This window comes from Bubalus bubalis, chromosome 18 (genome assembly GCF_019923935.1).
Source record: "Bubalus bubalis isolate 160015118507 breed Murrah chromosome 18, NDDB_SH_1, whole genome shotgun sequence".
NCBI lineage: Eukaryota > Metazoa > Chordata > Mammalia > Artiodactyla > Bovidae > Bubalus > Bubalus bubalis.
Window position 1 is genome coordinate 50,019,871 of NC_059174.1, and position 27,373 is coordinate 50,047,243.

The 27,373-nt window shown below is 45.8% G+C and overlaps 1 long non-coding RNA gene and 1 pseudogene across 4 annotated transcripts; both read left to right on the forward strand.

The window, feature by feature from the left end:
• Nucleotides 1-4,737: 4,737 nt before the first annotated feature.
• On the forward strand, nucleotides 4,738-7,605 carry LOC123465093 (annotated as a pseudogene).
• Nucleotides 7,606-8,114: 509 nt separating this feature from the next.
• LOC123465097 lies at nucleotides 8,115-20,494 on the forward strand. 4 transcript variants are annotated; one of them, XR_006640167.1, is made up of 4 exons: nucleotides 8,115-8,574; nucleotides 10,658-10,757; nucleotides 17,849-18,183; nucleotides 19,655-20,494. It is a non-coding gene; the product is annotated as an uncharacterized LOC123465097 (long non-coding RNA). The 4 variants fall into 4 exon arrangements; XR_006640165.1 differs by lacking the exon at nucleotides 19,655-20,494 and having other exon boundaries at nucleotides 17,849-18,312; XR_006640166.1 differs by lacking the exons at nucleotides 17,849-18,183; nucleotides 19,655-20,494 and adding an exon at nucleotides 13,279-13,518 and having other exon boundaries at nucleotides 10,658-10,762.
• The last annotated feature ends 6,879 nt before the right edge of the window (nucleotides 20,495-27,373 follow it).

The following is a 27,373-nucleotide window of genomic DNA, read 5'->3' on the forward strand; positions in this document are numbered from 1 at the left end:
AGTGGGCTGCCATCTCCTTCTCTAATATATGAAAGTGAAACATGAAAGTGAAGTCACTCAGTTGTGTCCGACTCTTAGCGACCCCATGGACTACAGCCCACCAGGCTCCTCTGTCCACGGGATTTTCCAGGCAAGAGTACTGGAGTGGAGTGCCATTGTCTTCTGTATAGACTTCACTCTAAGAATATAAAGGATATCTGAACTCTCATGTGGTCTCCTGCCCGGTTCTGTGCTGACTTCCTTCTCCTGGAGGGCTGAGACTCCAGCCAGGGGCAGACCAAGGAAGGGACAGATTGTAACCAAGCAGGACCATCTGAGTCTTTCCCAGAATAAACCCCCAGCCAAGTCCTCTGCCTGCCTTTTGTCTGTAAAGAAAACTTTCACCAAAGAATAAATGTAGGGACTTAACTCCTGGTCTAGTGGTTAAGACTCCACCAGTCAAATTCAGGGGCTGAAGGCTGAATAATTGTTCGGGCTACGAATATACCACATGCCTTGCAGGAAGATTAGAAAAAACAAAAAAAGAACAAATTTAACCAGAGAAGTGAGAAAATGTGGAAAGGAAAACAGTCAAATAAGACTGATGAAAAAATGAGATCTAGTCTTAGCTGAATATATGTATGACTCAGGGTGTCTTTGTCTTTAGATAAAATTCCTGAGATTCATTTCTAAATGAGGTCCATTTAATTGACTAAAAGAAAAGTTAGCGCTTACAAATAAAGTATTTCTAAGGTTCACATAATCTGGGAAATGTTCAATACTAAGTCCATATCTGGTACTGACCTCAGGTTAGGTTGTTCTTTAACTGTGTGTGAATTAATGGAGACATGAGTCACCAACATTGTCATCCACTTTCATTGCACCTGGTTCCACTGCCAGTCAAAAAGTCATATCTGTTGCCAACTTTGACTGCAAGAAAATTAACCATGAGGATATAGTCATAGATAAGAAGACATAAACGGTAGAGAGGTTTTTAGGTAACCTCTTTAAAAGAATTGTAGTTTGTGTTTCTGGATTCTTGGGAATTTAGAACTTAGGGTTTTCTAAATTCAGTCAAATGATGAGAATGCATTGAAAATAGAAATCAATTTTAGATAAAATACTGAAACATTGACTACTGAACAAGTCAATGTTTATTTATCTTTACCTTCTTATGAATAAAAACACTAAATGTGTTTATTAAACACACATCTTCTACCACCTGAAGAAAAATTATGCTATGAAATATGTATGTCATATACTTTATGAAATCTAATATTCGTAAAAAGAAATACAATTCAATTGCTTGATTCTTGGTTTTAAGTTTTAAGGGATTTAAAAAATGCAATGTATTTACAGTTACTAAAAATGCTAAGAGAATGGAATGCAAGTAGGATATATGTTTGTTATCAAAAGAAGATATAGAAAGTAACAGTAGTTTTTCTTGAAATCTAACAAGAGGATAATTTTGCTGATTTGGATAGGGAAAAGCAAGAGACACATCATATGGATACAAAAAATGCGGAATGTTTTTAAAAAAAAGGAGGATTAAGGTTATATTAAATTTAATTAGGTAAAGAACTTTATTTTTAATAGTAAGCTGGTACAAGACTGGAATTTGGTTTTCTCTCTCTGGTAACAGAACAAACCTTTCCTGGAATAATGAGCTGCCTTGGAGAACAGATGGTAAGTCTCTTTCTCTAACTAACTTTGAATGTTCCAGAGAAGTGGGAGGCAGCTCAGAGGCAAATATTAGATTAACTAGCATGACTGGTCGGAGAAGGCGATGGCACCCCACTCCGGTACTCTTGCCTGGAAAATCCCATGGGCAGAGCAGCCTTGTAGGCTGCAGTCCATGGGGTCCCTAAGAGTCGGACACGACTGAGCGACTTCACTTTTCACTTTCATGCATTGGAGAAGGAAATGGCAACCCACTCCAGTGTTCTTGCCTGGAGAATCCCAGGGACAGGGGAGCCTGGTTCGCTGCTGTCTATGGGGTCACACAGAGTCGGACACGACTAAAGCGACTTAGCAGCAGCAGCAGCATGACTGGTGTGTTAAATACCATGGGGAGCATTATCAAATGTAAGTCTTCTAGAGCTCTACTGTGGATGGTTGCTATTAATAGAGATGTGTTAAAAATTATGAATTCCTACAAACCTGGTATGTCCTGATGTTACCAAGTCATAATTCTGGTTATTGTAATCCAGTTTCTTAACCCATTACATTGTGCTCACGCGTGTCACCATATCTTTAAGTCACTCACAGACAGTTCTTATATTCTGATGGTTTTGCAAAAGTGCTTCATAGAGGGAAGACCATTTTGAGAAGCACTGGTCTCTGATCAATTGCACATTAGGAAATTTAAAATGAAGTGAAAGTTGCTCAGTCGTGTCCGACTCTTTGCGACCCCATGGATTACACTCTATGGAATTCTCCAGGTCAGAATACTGGAGAGTAGCCAGCCACTCCCTTCTCCAGGGGAACTTCCCAACCCAGGGGGCTTCCCCTGTGGCTCAGCTGGTAAAGGAAATTTTAAAATCCTAATGTAAAAAACCTGATGATATCCTAAAAGTGTTTCACAAAAAAGATGAGTTACTGAAACAACTTGTAAATATAATTTTAAAGTTGATGGATTTTGTGCACTGAAATATTATTGGGTTTGATCTGTGATTTCCAGACAAAGCAAAGCCCTTGCCCTCAAGCTACTAATGACTGACAGCAATTGAGTAAATTCCCTCTGTGAGTAAAATGGAAATATGTTTCTTTGCTCTCTTCTTTGTTCCTCCAGAAATTAGTGATTCTTACCTTCTGAGCAGCCTTATAAGGTAAATAAGAAAGACAGTCTCCTGACATATGAGCAGAAATCTTCATATTTTGCTCGAGTGCACTGGGGGTGGGGGGACCCCCTGCACAGGACACGGGAGTTTTACGCTGCAGATACTGGGGACAGGGACATTGATGGCAGCCAGCCAAGGGGAGGAGTTAGGAAGAGAAACCAGTGTCCAAATAATACATGCTGCAGGGGTTGTGGAGAACAGGCGGTGGGGATGTAAACTGGTACAACCACTTGGAAGCAATATGAAGGTTCCTCAAAAAATCTAAAAATATAGTTGCCATATATCTTGCAATCCTAATTCTGGGCATGTACTGAGACATATGTGTAATTCAAAAAGATAGATGGACCCCAGTGTTCAAAATAGCCAAGACTACTGACAATAGCCAAGACATGGAAACTACTAAATGTCCATCAACAGATGCACCGATACAGAAGATGTGGTACATGTACATACATATATATACATTATACGTACATAATGGAGTATCACTCGGCCATTAAAAACAATGAAATAATGTGACTTGCAGCAACATGGACGGCGCTAGGATTTATCATACTGAGTGAGTTAAATTAGAAAGAGAAAGACAAATACCATATATCACTTGTATGTGGAATCTAAAATAAGACATAAACAAACTTGTCTTTGAAGCAAAAACAGACTCACAGACATAGAGAACAACTTGTGGTTGCCCAGGGGAAGGTGGTTGGGAGAGGGAAGGATTGCAAGTTTGGGACTGGCAGATGGAAGCTGCTATATATAGGGTGAGTAAACACCAAGGTCCTAGAGTATAGCACTCATTACCCTGTGATGAACCATAATGGAAAAATATGAAAAAGACTAGATAGATATGTAAATAAATCACTTTGCAGTGTAGCAGAAATCAAACACAACGTTGTAAATCAACTATACTTTAAATTAATAAACAGGATGGCAATCTGCTCCCACCGTCAGAAGTTCCGCAGAAGAGGATAAAAGGAAAAAGGCTCTGAACTGACACCTGTTTAGTACCGTGTCCCCCTGGGTCCACTCTGCACAGGATCATTCTCAGTTACCAGGTGCTAAGGGCCGCCAACGGCAATAGTGTTAGAGGGAGAGGCCCGCTGCATATCAGTCTTTCCCCGAATTTTTTAAATTGTTAGTCTTTATTCATTTTTCTCTCTTTTATTTTTTAATTATGAAAGTATGCAAACACATTTACAGGAGACTTGAAAAATAGAGAACAAGGCTACATGTATTTCCACTGTATATTGTAATTATATTTTGAATAGATAAATTAAGATTTGTAATTGGAGTTTCAATATCAAACTCTCAAAAATGTATAGAATGAATATTCAGAGAGGTAGAGGATAGAGTAGACCTGAAAAGCACAAGGAACCAATTCAACATAACTAAGACTTACATAATTTTCACACAACAGTAGGATACAAATTCTCTTCAAGTTCCCATAAACTAGGAGACACTGGAACACATCCAGGGACATAAAACAAGGTACAAAAACATCATGGTCTAAAGGTATTAAAATCATACACAGTCTATTCTCTTATCACTGTTGAATTAGTCAGAACTCAATATCAAAAGATACTTTAAAATGACCAATACATTTTCAAGTGCAATGTGACACACACTATGCACTTTGACTTATACACTGAATCCTCCCCGAAGTTTTATGATTAGTCATCATGCCGGCAAACAAGTGGGCATGAACTAACCTCTTCCCTCATGTGGCGCCCTGTTCCTGTCACACACTCACTGGCCAGTGACTTCATCCCGTGACTTCTGTCAGAGAAAACAAATTCTGGACGGGGACTGAAAGGAGCAGACGCACTTGCAGTTTTCCCCATGGCTTTACTTATTTCACTGAAGGAGCACAAGACCATGGAACTTCTAGCGGGTATGGTTGCTGAATTCCTCCCAGAGAAGGTAAGGAAATTCATAAATAATAAAGTAATGATACATGGAACGGAGCAAGTCCTAAAAGCCTTAAACTGGTTGGTTGCATACCTGATTAAAAGGATATTGATATTTGTACTACAGAAATTAACATCCGGGACATACAACCAGTTATACCTGAATTGTTTAAAAAATAAGCTCATGTACGTCTTTAAAAGCATAAAACATCACCGGGAGCCTCTTTGTGCCCTCGCGCACCAGGCCCTTGGCCGCTGGGACCCGCGATCCACGGCATGTTCTCCTCGGGCACAGCTGCGGAGGGAGAGGCAGCCCCCGCCCAGCCCGCGTCGGAAAAAGAGCCCGACATGCCCAGCCCGAGAGAGGAAAGTGAAGAGGAGGATGAGGACGACGACGAAGCAGAGGAGGATGAAGAGGGAAAAGAAGAAAGTAGAGAGAGATACAAGTCTCTTCCTTACTAAGAGAGCCATTTACAATCGCACAAGGAAAAGGGCAGAAACTTTGTGAAATTGAAAGGATACATTTCTTTTTGAGTAAGAAGAAAACATATGAACTTAGAAATCTCCATAAACTGCTTTACGACAGACCAGGAACAGTGTCCTTATTAAAGAAGAATGTGGGTCAGTTCAGTGGCTTTCCATTTGAAAAAGGAAGTATCCAATATAAAAAGAAGGAAGAAATGTTGAAAAAATTTAGAAATGCCATGTTAAAGAGCATCTGCGAGGTTCTTGACTTGGAGAGATTGGGTGTAAATAGTGAACTGGTGAAAAGGATCTTGAATTTTTTAATGCATCCAAAGCCTTCTGGCAAACCATTGCCAAAATCTAAAAAAAGTTCTAGCAAAGGCAACAAAAAGGAACAGAACAGTTCTGGGATGGCCAGGAAAGCTAAGCGAACCAAATGTCCTGAAATCCTGTCAGATGAATCTAGCAGTGATGAAGAGGAAAAGGAAAACAAAGAAGAGTCCTCAGAGGATGAAGATAAAGAGAGTGAAGAGGAGCCACCAAAAAAGACATCCAAAAGAGAAAAGCCCAAACAGAAAGCCACTCCTAAAAGTAAAAAATCTGTAAAAAGTGCTAATGTTAAGAAGGCAGATAGCAGTACCACCAAGAAGAATCAAAATAGTTCCAAAAAAGTGAATCTGAGCATAGTTCAGATGATGAACCTTTAATTAAAAAATTGAAGAAACCTCCTACAGATGAAGAGTTAAAGGAAACAGTAAAGAAACTATTGGCCAGTGCTAACTTGGAGGAAGTCACAATGAAGCAGATTTGCAAAGAGGTATATGAAAATTATCCTGCTTATGACTTAACTGAAAGAAAAGAGTTCATAAAAACAACTGTTAAAGAGCTGATTTCTTGAGAAAGAGGACAGAGACAGATGACCTGTGCCCATGGAGCTAAAGATCTGATTTATATACCATTATACCAGCAAAGAGAATGTATTTCCTTTTCTAAATCTTTGCAAGCGTTGTTGGTAGAACTTCCTGCTGACCTTTTTATCTTGAGTGTTAGGTGAATTGCGTTTGCCGTTTTAAACTGCATTTTTATGCAGTTTTTAGTTTAAATTTTTGCATGGCTACAGTAATTGTCCCTTGCTTTTATAGTTGTATTTTGTACATTTTGGATTTCTTTATATAAGACTATAGATTCTTGAACTGTTGTAGTTTTTAGTGTATGTGCACAAGATTAGCTTAAGTCATACTTTTAATCAAGTAGAACAGAAACTATGGTAATTGGCATTTATACATGCAGAGACTGTTGCAGTATTTAGTAGATAAAATATTTTGAATACACGTCTGTCAGTGTTAAAACCAGTGGCAGTGTGTTCATCATGTTAAAAATATATGAGCTTCAGCTGCCCGGATAACTAAATTGGAACTTTTCTCCTGCATGTATATGTATGTCAAATTGTCAGCATGACAGGAGTGACAGATGTTATTTTTGTATTTTTAAAAACGAATTTATTGTATATAAAGTTTTTTTATTTCTTTTGTGCAGATCAATTTTTAAACTCATATAAGTAGGTATCTTTACAGTTACAAACTATGAAATGACAGTGTTCAACCAGAAGGTATGACGGAGAGCAGTGAAAGTCAGAATTCAGTGAAGAAAACACTGAAGCAATAGATAGTTCTCTGCTTTGCCTCGAAGTGTCATCAATTTATAGTTTTAGTGTTAACTCTGCAAGTGTCTGTAGATACATTTTATATTAAGGGTAGACCAAAATCAACACATCAAAACTTCAAAAATTGGGGGGATCTGGATCAAGTAGAAGCACATTTGGCTTCAAATAAATATACTGATTTTTAACCGCTTTTGCCCGCATAAAAAGCTGGTATTTACAGGAAACCTGGCTACCTTTATAATTATGGTTCCAAGTATCAATTATAATGCCAGAAGATGATAATGTGTAGACAGTAGTGGGTATCTGACAAAGTATTTTTCAAAAGTGATGGACTTAAAATGTTAAAGAAACGTAACATATTCACAGAATCAGAGGTGTTCAATTTTGGCCAATCAGGATTCTAGGTGATCAACACAGGGACCACTCCTGAATGAGACTAATTTTGTCTTTTGATTGTCTTAATCAACTTATTAAATAATCTGAATTTTAAAACTGCTGCTTATTTGAGAATTAGACCCTTGATGAACCATTGAGTGTTTAAAATATCTTTGCATCATAGTACAGAAATTTATAAAAATACGTTGACTGCTAACAGGTATTTTCACAGGTTTGACTTGTTTCTTGATAAAGTTATTAAGACATTAAAGAAAGGTTGAAATAAACAACTAAATGAGACTTGAGAACTGGCCTTTGGTTTTAAATACTTGATTTGTTCCTATAAACCTTGTCAATAAAAACAATACATCAACAACAACAACACCACCAAAAGCATAAAACATCAACCAGCAAAAGTGACTGACTTAATTTCTATTTATATATCCGTTCGCTATCTATACTACATTCAGAAAATCTTAAAGGACGTCATATACTATGGAATTTAGAAAGATGATAACAATAACCTGTGTACGAGACAGCAAAAGAGACATTGATGTATAGAACAGTCTTATGGACTCTGTGAGAGAGGGAGAGGGTGGGAAGATTTGGGAGAATGGCATTGAAACATGTAAAATATCATGTATGAAATGAGTTGCCAGTCCAGGTTCGATGCACGATACTGGATGCTTGGGGCTGGTGCACTGGGACGACCCAGAGGGATGGAATGGGGAGGGAGGAGGGAGGAGGGTTCAGGATGGGGAACACATGTATACCTGTGGCAGATTCATTTTGATATTTGGCAAAACTAATACAGTTATGTAAGTTTAAAAATAAAATAAAATAAAAAAGCTAAAACAATTGAAAAATGGAAAAAAAAAAAAGAACAGGCATCATTGTGGGAAGTTTAAAACAGAGATGTAAGTTTCCTTGCTAATTATACATACCAGTTGCACCTGCCTAACGAAGAGTGATTAGAAACTGAAGAAATGTCACTAACGTTATGATACGAGTTTGGAAAAACACATCGGATTTGAATTAGTATATTGGCTCCTAAATTGCCAATTCTGCAAACACTGGGAGAAAATTGGAAAGCAAACTTTGGCTGTTACCGTCTACATACCAACTCCGCCTTTCTGACAATAAATCACCTGACCCTGGAGAAATAAAACGGTAACTGTGGTCTCCTGCCTGTTCGTGTGCTGACTTTCTTCTCCTGCTGGGGTGAGGGTCCCGCAGGCGGGCGCAGAGCAGGGGAAGGGCCGCGGCTGGAGGAGCGAGGAGGCAGGAGGGCCGAGGGCAGAAGAGGTTTCCAAGGGAAAACTCCGGACGGGAGCCCTGAGGAGAGGTCGGCGTGGGGAACAGGGCAGCGCTGGGCGCGGAGCTGGGAGGCCGGTTCCCGACCTGAGGGAGAAGGGCCGGAGGAGCCCTGCGGACCTTGAGAGGAGTCGGGTGGGGGGCACAGGGCCCGGGCGCTGGTCTTCAAGGGACAGACCAGGGGGAGAACAGGGGGAAGGAGAAGCTGCGCCACGGAGGCGCCCTCGGAGGGGAGGGACCGCCCCGAAGGGGAAGCGTGCGGACGGTGTGGACTCCAACAAGCCCTGAGCTCCCCAAGGCGCCCGGGAGGCTGGCGGCTGCAGCAGCCCTGGGGGGGACTCAGGCCTCTTTTAGCCTCAAGAACTGACACCGCGCAAGCAGCCCCCGCTTGCCCCCACTCCCCGCCGCCGAGTTATTCCTCACCCCGACTTTCCCTTCTGTCTGTCAGGGCCGTGACCCTGTGTTCATCCCCGGCCCCCTCAATTCGTCTCCTCTCCCCGGCTTTTCTAGACCTTTCCGGGCTCTGCACACTCCCAGGCCTGCCCCATACTCGATTCTCTCCCCCTCCCACTCTCCAGTTGCTGGATTCTTCAGGCTCCGCTCACCACGGTCTCACTCGTCCTCCTCCATTTCCTCCCCTACCCCATCTCGTGTTCTAGATTCTTCTGTCGTCGATCCCCTCGCCTTCCTCGGCTCTGGAGCCTCCACTAGGGTCTGAGTCGGTTTCATCTACTCACGGGTCTCAGCGTCTGGCGAACTCTGTGGAAGGACGCTGGGCGCCCCCGGGTGGCCATTCCCTCTCCTGCAGGTCTTCCTCCCCACCCAGACACCCCTACCCCGCACCCCAGAACAGCCCTGCCCTTCTCTGCCTGGTCCCAGCTGAAGCCTGGAAACCCTGCCCTTCGGTCCTACACTCTAGTCCCTGCCCCAAGCCCTCAAGTCCTTTCCTTTTTTGAACCGCCACAGTCTCAGCTCAAGCTTTTTCTTTCCTCCCATTCCTCCTGGGTCCTGACATCCTGTACTCCCTGTTCATTCTCTGCCTTTCTAGCCCCGGAACTCCTGTGTGTCCCTAACCCCCTTCACAGGCAGATGCACAGCACACAGAAACATACACACACACACACACACACACAGATACCTATAATCATGTGAATACACATACATATACCCACACCTGCATGTCCGTACAGATTACATAGACACATGTAAACACACACAAACATTTCCCTATGTCCAAACACACACACATATAGGCACATACACACAAATATACACATACACATACTTATTCACACACAAACACAGAGGTGCACACACATAAACACACACGGATATAATGAACACCCCTCCCCCTGGGCTGGGTCTGGAGAGCGTCCTTTCTCTTAGTGACTGTTTAACCCTAATTGTGCTTTGGAGGGGCTTCCCTTGTGGCTCACCTGGTAAAGAATCCACCTGCAATGTGGGAGACCTGGGTTCGATCCCTGGGTTGAGAAGATCCCCTGGAGAAAGGAAAGGCTACCCACTCCAGTATCCTGGCCTGGAGAATTCCATGGACTATACAGTCCATGGGGTTGCAAAGAGTCAGACAGGACTGAGCGACTTTCACTTTCACTTTCACTTCCTTTCCTGTGCTTTGGAGTCTTATAATCTCTCATCTCACCCCAGATCAGAATCCTAATTGCCACCTCTGTTTCCAAAGCATCTGATGTTGTTTCCCAGAGAGTCTGATCTTTTCCTCTAAAAATATTTATATGATATAGTGCCTGCCGTGGGTGCACGGTGTGGTGCCTGTACCCAGGCTGCACAGTGGTCTCACAGAGGCCCTCACTCTGTTGCAGAGACTGCCCTCAGCTGAGCCACAGTCCCTTCTTCAAACAGTTGCCCCCCACCCATTCCTGGGAGCAGCCAGCAGCCAGGACTGCCTGGTGCAGGGCTCTGGAGCCCCAGGTGAGGCCGGCCGTGGGCTGAAGTGTGTGCTCAGAGCCCCGCGGTCAGGCTGCAGCACGTCCTCCCTCAGACCTGACCCTGGCTAGCTCCTGGCTCTGTGCTGCCCGGATTCCCTCCAGTGACCCCTCCAGGAAACTCTGGAATCTTCTCTCTTGCTCTGCTTCCAGGAAGCCTGACTGGAGACCATCCACTCCAGCAGTGACTCTTCCTCGGAAGCCAGCCCTGCAAGTTGTTTCCGGATCGGATCACTCACCACAGGACTGGGAAGTAGGGTACCGGTATCCTGGACATTTTATCCGAGGGGAGCGGTGGGGATAAGAACAGGGGTGCACAGCTGGCATGCTGTCTCGGGGTTGAGATGTGGGGAGTGGTAGAGAGAAGGCGTGTGGAATCAGGTGCTGGTAACCTGAGCCTGGACCAGAGACAAGGACAGGCTTGCTCCTGTCACTCAGCAGTGACAGCCAAGTGTGAGAGGCCAGGGGGCCCTCACCGCCTGCAGTCAAAGGCTGAGACCTGGCACCGGCCTTAAGTGTAAAGAGCAAAACTTAAAAATAGAGCTCTTGGCTTCAGCAAACACTTTGTGCCTATACTGGGGAAGGAAGGCACCCTGAGATGAGGTCGGGGGGACCTGCTCCAGAATAGAGCCCCTTGTGGTCTTGACCCCACAATACCCTGAGTCCTCTGCACGGAAGAAGGAAGAGAGAAGTCCCCTGAGGTAGACAGAATAACGGTCCTCCAAAGATGCCCGTGCCCTAACCCCAGACCCTGTGAATCCCTCCTTTTACACAACAAAGGAGGAGATTTTGCAGACATGATGAAGTTAAGGATGGTGAGGTGGGGGGACTCTTTTTTTGGATTCTCCACATGGTTCAGTGTTATCATCCTGGTCCTCATGAGGTAGGGGCAAGAGAGTGAAAGACAGAGGAAGTGTGAGAGCAGAAGCAGAGGCAGGAGTGATGAGCTGTGAAGACACAGGAAGGGGCCGTGAGCCCTGGATGCAGGCAGCCCCCAGAATCCAGGAAAAGGGAGAGAAACACATCCTGCCCTGAAGACTCCAGACGGGGTACAGCCCCACTGACCCTGGATTCGAGCCCCGTCGGGTTCACCGCAGACTCGCAGGACAGGACTGTGCTGTGTGTGTGCTGGGTGGTTATGGCAGCCATAGGAAGCAAAGACACCCCTTCTTGAGAGATTGCGCAGATTTCAAAGGACACACAACAGCCTCAGAAATTCCCTGGATGTCCAGCTGTTAGGACTCAGCGCTTTCACTTCCCTGAGCCCAGGCCCTAGCCTGGTTGGGGAACTGAGATCCTGCAAACTGCACAGTGTGGCCAAAAGAAAAAAAAAAACCTACAGTTCCTCAAGTTATAGATCTAGTGTCTTTTCTTGACTAGATCCTAAATTCCTGTAGTGAATTTAGGAACTGAGTGTTGTTTGGATTGGAATCCCAGGCATGGGGCAAACCATGATGGTTTATGAACCTGAGTTCATCCTTGAGGGGCTTTAGGATGTGAACCCTCCAAGAGAAATGAGGGGCGCGTTTCTGATTAAGGGAGGGGCGTGAGCCCAGGCCCAGAGTTGGAAATGCATGGAAGGCATGCTCGAGTGCACTGGGGATGGGGGGACCCCATGTAGTGTCTGCAGAACCGGCACAGGACGTGGGGGTTTTATGCTGCAGCCACTGGGGACGCGGACACTGATGGCAGCCGAGGGGAGGAGTTAGGAAGAGAAACTAGTGGACCACTCTCTGCTTCCACTCTTAGAAGCTCAGCTGAAGAGAGTGACAGGAGAATCCGTCTTAGCTGACACCTGTTCAAAACCAAGTGTCCTGCAAGGTCCTCTTCCACACAGGGCCCTTCTCAGGTGTCACGTTGAGGGAGGTGTTAGGACCAGGGAGGGTTCACAGCTTGTTTGGTTTCAGGGGGGTTGAAAGCACTGATGACGGAATTTGAGCCCACATCTGCCTGACTGCAAAGTCCTTGTTCTTTTCACTGCAACACATGCCTCTGTCGGCACTGTTAAGAGTCCAGGCTTCTGAGGACCAAGAGAAAGTGTAAATAAGTCTGTTGTAATGGGATTTAAGGGCGAAACAAAAGACTAGGGAGATAACAGGCTTGAGAGACTGAAAGAAACTCCCCATCTTTATGGGCAGAGCAAGTAAGGCCTCCACAGGACAAGTGACCAGAATGTGTCTAATAGGCATCTTCAGGTTTTATGTCCAAATGAGGCTCTTGGGTTCTTTTAGGTTTCCACAGTGATTTTCCCAAGAGTTCCTCATATCATATAATGGAACCACTATCCCTCTGTTGATTCAGTCAAAAGCTTGATTAAAGTTAGGGCCTAGCATTGTTTAAACTTAATTAATCAATTATTCTTTGGTTGCCCTGGGTGCTGGTTGCTGCATGCAGGCTTTCTCTAGCTGTGGCGAGCAGGGGCTACTCGTTGTGATGCCCGGGCTTCTCATTGCTTTCCTTGGTGTGGAGTATGGGCTCTAGGGCACACGGGCTTCAGTAGTTGCAGTGCCCGAGCTCAGTAGTTGTGGCACACGGGCTTAGTTGCTCTGCAGCATGTGGTATCTTCCCAGACCAGGGATCGAACCCGTGTCCCATGCGTTGGCAGGTGGATTCTTATCTGCTGGACCACCAGGGAATTCCCTGGTCTAATGGTTTAGAAAGCTGAGCCCAGCAAGTATTCCCACATGGCCACCAGAGAGAAGTGAGGATGTTTCCTTGGGCAGTGACAGCCCTCAGATAAGCAACTCTCCCATCATTACTTTCCTTTACGTCAGGATGGGACCTGCACATACAGCTGAGTGTTCCCTGGGACATAGCTGCTCGCAGGCCCACCACGTGCTGCAGAGCGTCGACTCCATCAGCTGGAAGTGTGCCTGCTGTGAGGTGCACGGTCACAGGCTCTCAAGAAACTCTTGTGTATTTCAGCAGTTCCTGTTATTAAATGGTCCTGACTGTGAGGGAAGAAATGTTTTTGAGGGGGGGGAAAAGGGTGTTGGCATCTGCCAGTACCCTGGTGGTGGGGATTTTTTTTAAAATTATATTCATGGTGCACAAGGAAGAAAAAAGATGCCCAGAACAATTGCCCCTTGAAGTTTGGGGGAAAAAGGATATATGTATAGATATGGCTGAGTCCCTTTGCCATCCACCTGAAACTATCACAGCATTGTTAATCAGCTATCAGATCAGTCGCTCAATCATGTCCGACTCTTTGTGACCCCGTGAATCGCAGCACGCCAGGCCTCCCTGTCCATCACCAACTCCCAGAGTTCACTCAGACTCACGGCCATCGAGTCAGTGATGCCATCCAGCCATCTCATCCTCTGTCGTCCCCTTCTCCTCCTGCCCCCAATCCCTCCCAGCATCAGAGTCTTTTCCAATGAGTCAACCCTTCGCATGAGGTGGCCAAAGTACTGGAGTTTCAGCTTTAGCATCATTCCTTCCAAAGAAATCCCAGGGCTGATCTCCTTCAGAATGGACTGGTTGGATCTCCTAGCAGTCCAAGGGACTCTCAAGAATCTTCTCCAATACCACAGTTCAAAAGCATCAATTCTTTGGCGCTCAGCCTTCTTCACAGTCCAACTCTCACATCCATACATGACCACTGGAAAAACCATAGCCTTGACTAGATGAACTTTTGTTGGCAAGGTAATGTCTCTGCTTTTGAATATGTTATCTAGGTTGGTCATAACTTTCCTTCAAAGGAGTAAGCGTCTTTTAATTTCATGGCTGCAGTCAGCATCTGCAGTGATTTTGGAGCCCAGAAAAATAAAGTCTGACACAGTTTCCACTGTTTCCCCATCTATTTCCCATGAAGTGATGGGACCGGATACCATGATCTTCATTTTCTGAATGTTGAGCTTTAAGCCAACTTTTTCACTCTCCACTTTCACTTGTATCAAGAGGCTTTTTAGTTCCTCTTCACTTTCTGCCATAAGGGTGGTGTCATCTGCATATCTGAGGTTATTGATATTTCTCCCGGCAATCTTGATTCCAGCTTGTGTTTCTCCCAGCCCAGTGTTTCTCATGATGTACTCTGCATAGCAGTTAAATAAGAAGGGTGACAATATCCAGCCTTGACGTACTCCTTTTCCTATTTGTAAGCAGTCTATTGTTCCATGTCCAGTTCTAACTGTTGCTTCCTGACCTGAATACAAATTTCTCAAGAGGCAGATCAGGTGGTCTGGTATTCCCATCTCTTTCAGAATTTCCACAGTTGATTGTGATCCACACAGTCAAAGGCTCTGGCATAGTCAATAAAGCAGAAATAGATGTTTTTCTGGAACTCTCTTGCTTTTTCCATGATCCAGCGAATGTTGGCACTTTAATCTCTGGTTCCTCTGCCTTTTCTAAAACCAGCTTGAACATCAGGAAGTTCATGGTTCACATATTGCTGAAGCCTGGCTTGGAGAATTTTGAACATTTCTTTACTAGCATGTGAGATGAGTGCAATTGTGCAGTAGTTTGAGCATTCTTTGGCATTGCCTTTCTTTGGGATTGGAATGAAAACTGACCTTTTCCAGTCCTGTGGCCACTGCTGAGTTTTCCAAATTTGCTGGCATATTGAGTGCAGCACTTTCACAGCATCATCTTTCAGAATTTGGAATAGCTCAACTGGAATTCCATCACCTCCACTAGCTTTGTTCGTAGTGATGCTTTCTAAGGCCCACTTGACTTCACATTCCAGGATGTCTGGCTCTAGGTCAGTGATCACACCATCGTGATTATCTGGGTCATGAAGATCTTTTTTGTACAGTTCTTCTATGTATTCTTGCCACCTCTTCTTAATATCTTCTGCTTCTGTTAGATCCATACCATTTCTGTCCTTTATCGAGCCCATCTTTGCATGAAATGTTCCTTTGGTATCTCTGATTTTCTTGAAGAGATCTCTAGTCTTTCCCATTCTGTTGTTTTCCTATATTTCTTTGCATTGATTGCTGAAGAAGGCTTTATTTTCTCTTCTTGCTATTCTTTGGAACTCTGCATTCAGATGTTTATATCTTTCCTTTTCTTCTTTGCTTTTCGCTTCTCTTCTTTTCACAGCTATTTGTAAGGCCTCCCCAGACAGCCATTTTGCTTTTTTGCATTTCTTTTGCATGGGGATGGTCTTGATCCCTGTCTCCTGTACAATGTCATGAACCTCAGTACATAGTTCATCAGGCACTCTATCTATCAGATCTAGGCCCTTAAATCTATTTCTCACTTCCACCGTATAATCATAAGGGATTTGATTTAGGTCATACCCGAATGGTCTAGTGGTTTTCCCTACTTTCTTCAATTTAAGTCTGAATTTGGCAATAAGGAGTTCATGGTCTGAGCCACAGTCAGCTCCTGGTCTTGTTTTTGCTGACTGTATAGAGCTTCTCCATCTTTGGCTGCAAAGAATGTAATCACTCTGATTTTGGTGTTGACCATCTGGTGATGTCCATGTATAGAGTCTTCTCTTGTGTTGTTGGAAGAGGGTGTTTGTTATGACCAGTGCATTTTCTTGGCAAAACTCTATCAGTCTTTGCCCTGCTTCATTCCATATTCCAAGGCCAAATTTGCCTGTTACTCCAGGTGTTTCTTGACTTCCTACTTTAGCATTCCAGTCCCCTATAATGAAAAGGACATCTTTTTTGGGTGTTAGTTCTAAAAGGTCTTGTAGGTCTTCATAGAACCGTTCAACTTCAGCTTCTTCAGCGTTACTGGTTGGGGCATAGACTTGGATTACTGTGATATTGAATGGTTTGCCTTGGAAATGAACAGAGATCATTCTGTCATTTTTGAGACTGCATCCAAGTACTGCATTTAGGGCTCTTTTGTTGACCATGATGGCTACTCCATTTCTTCTGAGGGATTCCTGCCCACAGTAGTAGATATAATGGTCATCTGAGTTAAAGTCACCCATTCCAGTCCATTTCAGTTCGCTGATTCCTAGAATGTCGACATTCACTCTTGCCATCTCTTGTTTGACCACTTCCAATTTGCCTTAATTCATGGACCTGACATTCCAGGTTCCTATGCAATATTGCTCTTTACAGCATCGGACCTTGCTTCTATCACCAGTCACATCCACAGCTGGGTATTGTTTTTTGCTTTGGCTCCATCCCTTCATTCTTTCTGGAGTTATTTCTCCACTGATATCCAGTAGCATATTGGGCACCTACTGACCTGGGGAGTTTCTCTTTCAGTATCCTATCATTTTGCCTTTTCATACTGTTCATGGGGTTCTCAAGGCAAGAATACTGAAGTGGTTTGCCATTCCCTTCTCCAGTGGACCACATTCTGCCAGATCTCTCCACCATGACCCGCTCATCTTGGGTTGCCCCATGGGCATGGCTTAGTTTCACTGAGTTAGACAAGGCCGCGGTCCTAGTGTGATCAGATTGACTAATTTTCTGTGAGTATGGTTTCAGTGTGTCTGCCCTCTGATGCCCTCTTGCAACACCTACCGTCTTACTTGGGTTTCTCTTACCTTGGGCGTGGGGTATCTCTTCACGGCTGCTCCAGCAAAGCGCAGCCATTGCTCCTTACCTTGGATGAGGGGTATCTCCTCACCGAGCTATACCCCAATACAAAATAAGATAAATATTAAATTTTAAGGAGGGCTTCCCTGGTGGCTCAGTGGTAAGGAATCTGCCTGCCAGTGCAGGAGACACAGGTTCGGTCCTTGATCCGGGCAGATCCCACATGCCGCGGAGCAACTAAGCCCGTGCACCACAACTGTTGAGCCTGTGCCCGAGAACCTGGAAGCCGTAATCACCGAGCCCACGTGCCACAACTACTGAAGCCCAAATGCTCTAGAGCCTGTGCTCCGTAAGAGGAGAAGCCACCGCAATGAGAAGTCGGCACGAAGACCCAGAACAGCCGAAAATAAATAAATAAAATAAAAACAAATCGCCCTTTAAATTAGTTTCACTTTGGGGCCACCAAAGTACACGTATGCAGCCAGTCACAATTTAACAAGGAAAACAAGGACGATGAGGGCATGCGGTGGTCAATAATGGCCTGACCAGTGTCTCTGTGAGTCCTTAGCTGTCACGTACAGGACAGCGCTGGCCACCAGCAGGGCAGCCAGGAAACTGTGACAGGCCGGCACAGGAAGTCCCTGGTGGAGGCCGGATCTCGAGTCTGTGTGCCCTGTTAGCTGTCCCACTGCCCACTCGATTTCGTCCACACCTTGGAAGCCTGAAGACCTCAATCCAGGTCCACACTGTAAGATCATATCACTCTGGCTGCACTTGCGCCCAGCACTCCTCGCTGGCCTCTCATCTAAGCTGGGCCCATACTTCACCAGTCAGACCCTTCACTCTCAGCCACCTTCTCTGCACACAATTAAAAGGTTTCTTTCTGGTCTCCACACAGGCTCCCTCCTCATACATTGCGTCCTGTTCTTTCCATCCACCTGCTTGTTCAATCAAGGGTCATGGGATCGGACTTCCCTGGTGGTCCAGTGGTTAAGAATCCACCTGCAGGTGCAGGGGACACAAGTTTGATCCCTGGTCTGGGAAGATCCCGCTTGTCATGGGGCAACTAAGCCATGCAGCAACTGCTAAAAACCACACACCCTGGAGCCTGTGCTCTGAAACAAGAGAAGTCATTGCAACGAGAAGCCTGCACACTGCAACTAGAGAGTAGCCCTCTCTCGCTGTAACTAGAGAAAGCCTGTGCGCGGTAATGAAGACCCAGTGCAGCCAAAAGTAGGTATAAAATAAATACATACTTTAAAAAAAACAAGAGTGATCCAGTCTCCCAGACAGACCCTGGTTGATTCCACGTAGAAGTCCTAATCGTGAATTCTTGCATTTAAAATAAACATTTCAAAATGACTGTCAAATTCCTTCAGCTTGAAATATTATCCATGTGCAGGGGCCAATCACATACAGACACCCTTCAGGGCACCTACAGGACCCTGCACAGCACCAGGCAGGCATCAGGAGAAAATTGAAGAGAGGGAACGAGCCAGGTGATGTCCCAGGGACAGTCGCTGGGAGTCTGCTGTGAGGGTTGAGATGGGATTGTGAAGGGCAGATGGCCTGGGGACTGCAGGGAGGGGGAGGGAGCTGGGTACTGATGTCCAAGGAGGAAGCATTGCTATTCCCAAGAGAGACCACGTCTCTGCAGCAGCTGCCCCTACAAAGGGTCGCCCTGACGAGCCTGGCAGTGCCTTGGCCCCCACACCAACCTTTTCCTGGGGTGAGGAATTTTCAGTCTGTGCCCCAAATGGGTAGGATTGTTGTTGATGGTGACACCCAACAGAAACCTATGATTCCACACTCAAAATCTTGTGTCTGCAAAACAGGACAACACCCGTGTGTTCCATGTTAAATTTCCCAGGCAGCGCTTCTTCTTCTAAGTCACTTCAGTCGTGTCCGACTCTGTGCGACCCCAGAGACGGCAGCCCACCAGGCTCCGCCGTCCCTGGGATTCTCCAGGCAAGAACACTGGAGTGGGTTGCCATTTCCTTCTCCAATGCATGAAAGTGAAAAGTGAAAGTGAAGTCGCTCAGTCGTGTCCGACTCTAGCGATCCCATGGAATGCAGCCTACCAGGCTCCTCCATCCATGGGATTTTCCAGGCAAAAGTACTGGAGTGGGGTGCCATTGCCTTCTCCGAGGCAGCGCTACCACATGCAAATGACAGGAAGTTCAGTCATTTCCTGGCTTCCTCCCCCACAGGTCTTGCAGACACAAGGGATGGATAACAATTGTCCCTGCCTCTTTCCTCTGCAGCTCAGTTGCTGCAATCATCCTGGGAGATGGTTGATAAGCAGGATATGGAGGCTGAGAGCCTGGTCACACAGCCCACCAGGAGGGCAGGACTCAGCCTCCATCCTGGTGGGGTCAGAGGTGGCAATGACCATTCTGATGACCTGGGTGTATCTGGAAAACTGAAGCCGTCAAACTGAGTTGCCCAAGCGTGGTCAGGACACAGACTTGAAGCAGGACTGGGTGGGGGAACAGAGTTAAGGCCCCTCGGCTAGAAGCAATGAAGTGTGGTTGTTTAGTTGCTCTGTCGTGTCTGACTCTTTGCGACCCGATGGACTATGTAGCTCGCCAGGCTCCTCAGTCCATGGAATTCTCCAGGCAAGAATACTGGAGTGGGTTGCCATTTCCTTCTCCAGGGGATCTTCCTGACCCAGGGATTGAACCCGGGACTCCTGTATTGGCAGGTGGATTCTTTACCATCTGAGTCACCAGGGAAGCACAGGAATGAAGTGAGAAGTTCTCAGATGTTTGCCGGGACACGGCTGGAGTCTCCAAGGAAAACCGCCCACCCACTGGTTCAGCGGCAGCAGTTGGGTGGACAGTGCATGGGTGTCTGTCCATCATCTAACTGCTCCCCCTTCAGGAACACCAGCCTCTCCTCACGTCCACCTGCTGAATCTCACCTGTGCACCTACATTGTCCGATCTACTTGAAGGGACTCTGTGATCTCTTTTCCTGCACTGCAGGGAGTGGGAAGGGGTGTCAAGCGCAGGAATGGTCCTGAGAGACGGGGTGGCAGGACCTCCCCGTCCCAGCACCCCGGGTCCTGACCTGGGGTTGACGGTGAGCCTGGGACCCCACCTGCCCCCTCAGGCCCCAGGAGAACCTGTGCTGCAGTGATGGACGCATCTCCCCTGACCCTTCCCAGCACAAGGCCTCCTGAGGGTCCATTCTGGAAGGTTCCTCAGCAGCCCAGCCAAGGGCATGTGCACAGATCCTGAGTGACGGGGCCGCAGGTTCACAGCCATTTCCCCCAGTGCCCACGCTGATGGCCTAGGTGTCTGGGCACCTGTGTTCAGCCCACACTGCCCACTGTACCTGGAGCCGTCCCCCTCAGAGTGACTTGGGTCCTGGGGTGGGTTCCAGGTCACCAGTCCATCCTGCCACCTCCTCCACGTGAGGTTCTTCCTGCGGGACCCTGATGTCTATCCCAGGAGCTTCGCCCAGAGCAAATCTAGAGAGTGTTTGAGGGCTGGTGGTTGTGGCAATGAACACACGGGCATTTGTCTCAGGTGATGGCAAAAGACTCTTGAGAGTTCCTTGGACTGCAAGGAAATCCAACCAGTCCATCCAAAAGGATATCAGTCCTGTATGTTCATTGGAAGGACTGATGCTGAAGCTGAAACTCCTATACTTTGGCCACCTCATGCAAAGAGTTGACTCATTGGAAAAGACCCTGATGCTGGGAGGGATTGGGGGCAGGAGGAGAAAGGAACGACAGAGGATGAGATGGTTGGATGGCATCACCGACTCTATGGACATGAGTTTGAGTAAACTCTGGGAGTTGGTGATGGACAGGGAGGCCTGGCGTGCTGCAGTCCACGGGGTCGCAAAGAGTCAGACACGATTGAGCGACCGAACTAAACTGAACTGATGGCAAAAGAGGAGCTTGAGTGCCCTCTAGTGGACTGATTGTGCTAGAAGAGGAGCAAAGAGGGCTCTGGGGAGTTGAGAGACTGGGGTTGGTCTTGGACAAAGGGCACATTCGGGTTCAGGAGGCATATTTAGGGGGGATAAACTTATGGCTACCTGTAGCTCCCAAGTGGGAAGACTAGTTTTCCAAAGCGGGTAACCACAAGACAGAATGTCACCCACTGGGTTATACTGAAAGTACGATGAGGGCGATTCTGTAGACATTGGAAAGAAACGATACATAATAAATCCATATGCATTGTCATTAGACAGGCTATTCTGATATTGCCATCTGAAGAGAGGTTTTAGCAATGAATACAAGACCCCTTATCGTTTGGAAGAAATATCTTACTAAGAAGAAGTTATATCATAGGAATTTCTTTCTTTTTCTGCAAGGTATTTGCTTTACAATATTGTGCTGGTTTCTGCCATACATCAACATGAACCAGCCACAGGTGTACATGTGTCCCCTCCCTCTTGAACCTCCCTCCCATCACCCAGTGTCCATTGCAGCATTTTTCACACTAGCTAGGACATGGAAGCAGCCTAGATATCCAGTGACAAGAATGGATACAGAAATTGCGGTTCATATATACAATGGAATGTTACTCAGCCTTACAAAAGAATGCATTTGAGTCAGTCTTAATGAGATGGAAGAACCTAGAGCATATTGTAGAGAGAGAAGTAAGTAGGAAAGAGAAAGAATTTCTTTAGATTTTCAGAATCATGTACCTTGGCATCATTCCTTAAGGATGAATCTATCCCCCATGCTGGTGTGATTACTCACCTAGAGCCAGGCAACCTGGAATGCAAAGTCAAGTGGGCCTTAGGAAGCATCACTATGAACAAAGCTAGTGGAGGTGATGGAATTCCAGTTGAGCTATTCCAAATCCTGAAAGATGATGCTGTGATAGTGCTGCACTCAATATGCCAGCAAATTTGGAAAACTCAGCAGTGGCCACAGGACTGAAAAAGGTCAGTTTTCATTCCAATCCCAAAGAAAGGCAATGCCAAAGAATGCTCAAACTACTGCACAATTGCACACATCTCACACGCTAGCAAAGGAATGCTCAAAATTCTCCAAGTCAGGCTTCAGCAGTATGTGAACTATGAACTTCCAGATGTTCAAGCTGGATTTAGAAAAGGCAGAGGAACCAGAGATCAAATTGCGAGCATCTGTTGGATCATTGAAAAAGCAAGAGAGTTCCAGAAAAACATCAACTTCTGCTTTATGGACTATGCCAAAGCCTTTGACCGTGTGGATCACAACAAACTGTGGAACATTCTTCAAGAGATGGGGATACCAGACCACCTGACCTACCTCCTGAGAAATCTGTAGGCAGATCAAGAAGCAACAGTTAGAACGGGACATGGAAAAACAGACTGGTTCCAAATTGGGAAAGGAGTCCGTCAAGGCTGTATATTGTCACCCTGTTTATTTAGCTCATATGCAGAGTACATCATGAGAAATGCCAGACTGGATGAAGCAAAAGCTGGAATCAAGATTGCCAGGAGAAATATCAATAACCTCAGATATGCAGGTGACACCACCCTTATGGCAGAAAGCGAAGAAGAAACTAAAGAGCCTCTTGATGAAAGTGAAAGAGGAGAGTAAAGAAGTTGGCTTAAATCTGAACATTCAGAAAACGAAGATCATGGCATCTGGTCTCATCACTTCATGGCAAATAGATGGGGAAACAGTGACAGACTTTATTTTGGGGGGCTCCAAAATCACTACAGATGGTGACTGTAGCCATGAAATTAAAGACGCTTACTCCTTGGAAGAAAAGTTATGACCAAAAGAGACAGCATATTAAAGAGCAGAGACATTACTTTGCCAACAAAGGTCTGTCTAATCAAAGCTGTGGTTTTTCCAGTAGTCATGTATGGATGCGAGAGTTGGATCATAAAGAAAGTTGAGCACCGAAGAATTGATGCTTTTGAACTATGGTGTTAGAGAAGACTCTTGAGAGTCCCTTGGACTGCAAGGAGATCCAACAAGTCCATCCTAAAGGAAATCAGTCCTGAATATTCATTGGAAAGACTGATGCTGAAGCTGAAACTCCAATACTTTGGCCACCTGATATGAAGAACTGACTCATTGGAAAAGACCCTGATGCTGGGAAAGATTGAGGGCAGGAGGAGAAGGGGACGACAGAGGATGAGATGGTTGGATGGCATCACCGACTCAATGGACATGAGTTTGGGTGAACTCTGGCAGTTGGTGATGAACAGGGAGGCCTGGCATGCTGCAGTCCATGGGGTCGCAAAGAGTCGGACATGACTGAGCGACTGAACTGAACTGAACTGAAATTCCTCAGGGGATTCCTCTGATGTGCCCGGTGGCCCGTGCCCATCTTTTCCCTCGGGGTCTGCAGGTAAGGCCACACTCCTCTGCATGTCAGCAGACTCTGCTGCCACTTGTTCCTCCTCACTGATGTCACTATCGCCAGCTTCAAGATGTCTCATCATCTTCATTTCTGTCTCATCCATAACACTGTCATCTTCCTCCTCCTCCTCATCTTCCTTGGAAACATTCTTTAATGTGGTGAGTAATTGATGGTAACCAGATCAAATTGCCAACATCAGCTGGATCATGGAAAAAGCAAGAGAGTTCCAGAAAAACATCTATTTCTGCTTTATTGACTATGCCAAAGCCTTTGACTGTGTGGATCGCAATCAACTGTGGAAAATTCTGAAAGAGATGGGAATACTAGACCACCGGATCTGCCTCTTGAGAAATTTGTATGCAGGTCAGGAAGCAACAGTTAGAACTGGACATGGAACAACAGACTGGGTGCAAATAGGAAAAGGAGTACGTCAAGGCTGTATACTGTCACCCTGCTTATTTAACTTCTAAGCAGAGTACATCATGAGAAACGCTGGGCTGGAAGAAGCACAAGCTGGAATCAAGATTGCCAGGAGAAATATCAATAACCTCAGATATGCAGATGACACCACCCTTATGGCAGAAAGTGAAGAGGACCTCAAAAGCCTCTTGATGAAAGTGAAAGTGGAGAGTGAAAAAGTTGGCTTAAAGCTCAACATTCAGAAAACGAAGTTCATGGCATCTGGTCCCATCACTTCATGGAAATAGATGGGGAAACAGTGGAAACAGTGTCAGACTTTATTTTTGGGGGCTCCAAAATCACTGCAGATGGTGACTGCAGCCATGAAATTAAAAGACGCCTACTCCTTGGAAGGAAAGTTATGACCAACCTAGATAGCATATTCAAAAGCAGAGACATTACTTTGCCAACAAAGGCCCGTCTAGTCAAGGCTATGGTTTTTCCTGTGGTCATGTATGGATGTGAGAGTTGGACTGTGAAGAAGGCTGAGCGCCGAAGAATTGATGCTTTTGAACTGTGGTGTTGGAGAAGACTCTTGAGAGTCCCTTGGACTGCAAGGAGATCCAACCAGTCCATTGTGAAGGAGATCAGCCCTGGGATTTCTTTGGAAGGAATGATGCTGAAGGTGAAACTCCAGTACTTTGGCCACCTCATGGGAAGAGTTGACTCATTGGAAAAGACTCTGATGCTGGGAGGGATTGGGGGCAGGAGGAGAAGGGGACGACAGAGGACGAGATGGCTGGATGGCATCACTGACTCGATGGACGTGAGTCTGGGTGAACTCTGGGGATTGGTGATGGACAGGGAGGCCTGGCGTGCTGCGATTCATGGGGTTGCAAAGAGTCGGACACGACTGAGCGACTGAACTGAACTGAACTGAGACACTTATTCTGGTTCACTCTCTGCTTCACTTTCAGAACCTGAAGTATCTGAACTCTCTGACAGTTGACAAGTCTGTGGTTTTGCCTCCTTTCTGGAAACCTTGTCGTAGAAGGGATGCTCCTCGCCGAAATCTCAAAGATGCTTCTTCTGCTTTTTAGTTAGGAAGCCGAGCAGCTGGCTCCGGCTCTGGCTCCCATGTATGCCCATGGCAAGCACCTCAAATCCGCCCATCCCTAAAAATTAGCTTTTTTCACCTGGAAATAGTCTGGTCAACCCATTCACGCGGGACCACAGATGGGGCTTTATGGCGAAAGGCCCTCATTTGTCCGTATTTTGCTTGGGGGAATGGTCTCGTAGCAGAAATTCACCCATAACTCTGAGTCCACTCTATCCTGGGGGCACAGGGGTACACAGAAAAATATTATATCTAAATTATCCTAACCTCCATCACTGTTTCCTGGGAGAGAGAAGTTCTGGTGGCAGAACGTGGTGGGTATGATATTAACAGAAAAGGATGACATTCACAAGAATCTTTACCCTGGGACTCTCCCTGGAGGTCCAGTGGCTAAGACGCCTCACTCCCAGTGCAGGGGACCTGGGTTCCAACCTTGGTCAGGGAACCAGATCCCTCACGCCGCAGCTAAAAGTTTGCGTGCTGCAGCTAAAGATCCTGAAAGCCGCAATGAAGATGGAAGATCCCGGTCCTGCACCTAAGACTTGGCACAGCCAAATTAAATAAGTAAAATTTTAAGAGTAGAATATTACAGGAGAGCTTTAAAAAAGTGTGTGGGGGGGAGCCCTTGTCCAACCAAGGGCTCTGGGCTGCGCTCCTGCTGCCCTGAGGACCGAGGGATCATGGCTAGCTCTCAAACTTTTTTCCTTTGCAAACGCAGGAAGGGACGTGGGAAAATGGGGCTGGCTGATGTCCACGCAAATATGAACAGGAAGAAGCAACCACATGTGGTAGAAGCAACCACATGTCATGAACAGTTACTTCTTGTTCCCTTCCAGTGCCCTGCGCCCTCCTGGCCTCTTCAGTCCAGGCTCTCGGGGGAGACTCCATGTGCGTCTGTGCATGCGTACTAAGTCGCTTCAGCTGTGCCTGACTCTTTACGACCCCATGGACTGTAGCCCACCAGGCTCCTCTGTCCATGGAATTCTCCAGGAGTGGGTTGCCATGCCCTCCTCCAGGGGATCTTCCCCACCCAGGGATCGAACCCACATCTCTTATGTCTCCTGCATGGGCAGATGGGTTCTTTACCACAAGCGCCACTTAGGAACCCCAAAAGGTACCACAGAACACACCAATTCATCCTTTGGGGGCACTATGGTTTGTTCCGCTGCAGGAGGACCCACCTGGATCTGGAGACTGTGGGCTCATACAGAGGGGAAAAGGAAGTTCATGTCTGTCGTGGTGGGGGGCTCATTGCCTGGCGCACACTCCCCATACACTCAGCCCCACTACAGTGCAGTCTGGGGACCCAAGCCTACTCAGGCTCCAGGGATGTGACATCAGCCCAGGTCCCAAGGCCTGAGCAGAATAGAGTCTTCAGTTCTTTTTTAAATTATTTTTGTCTTTCTATTTTTGCCACTTATTTTGAATTGGAATATATAGATAATTTACACTGTGGTGGTTTTTTGTGTTTTTTTTTTTTTTTTAGGTGTACAGCAACTTGAATAATTCACACATGACTTATATGTTCTTTTTCAGCTTCGTTCCCCATGTAGGTCATTACAGAATGTTGAGTAGGGTTCCTTGTGCTTTGCAGTGGGTCCTTGTGGATTATTTTATAAACACTAGTGTATCTGTTATTCTCATGTTCCTAATTTCTCCCTGCCCCCAAACTTTCATTTTTGGTAACCATAAGGACTGTTTCTAAGTCTGGGAGGTTGTTTCTGTTTTGTAAACAAGTTCATTGTATCCATGTTTAGATTCCAACTAGAAGTGATATCTTAGGATATTTGTCTTTCACTTACTTATGATCACCTGTGGGTCCATTTAAGCTGCTACCAATGGCCTTCTTTCCTTCGGTTTTTTTGATGGCTGAGTGTATTCCAGTATATAGATGGACCAGTTACCCTTTATTTCTCTATTGATGGATATTTTGGTGGATGGTCTGTCTTGGAGGTTGTCAATACTGCTGCCTTGAAAACAGAGGTTCAGGTATCATTTTAAATTATGAGTTTCTCTGGATTTAAGACAAGGAGTGGGCTTGCCAGATCAGGTGGTAAGTCTGTATTTGGTGTTTTAAGGAATCTCCACACCGTTCTCCTTCGTGGCTGCACCCACCCATATACATCTCTGAAACAGTGTAGGAGGATTCCCTATTCCCCTTGCCCTCAGCTGCACTTAATTTTTTATAGATCTTTTGAAGATTAAGGGCTTCCCTGGTGGCTCAGATGGTAAAGCATTTGCTTGCGAGGCGGGAGACCTGGGTTCAGTCCCTAGGTTGGGAAGATCCCCTGGAGAAGGAAACGGCAACCCACTCTAGTATTCTTGCCTAGAGCATTCCCATGGACAGAGGAGCCTGGCAGGCTACAGTCTATGGGACTGCAAAGACTCAAACACGACTGAGTGATTAACACTTTCACTTTTCGAAGATGGTCATTCTGAGAGGGGTAAGTTGACACTTCATTGCAGTTTTGAGTGGCATTTCACTAACAGTGATCCTGAGCATCTTTTCATGTGCTTATGTCCATCTGGATGCTTTCTTTGGACAAATGTCCATTTAGATTTTGGCCCCTATTCTATTGGGTTGA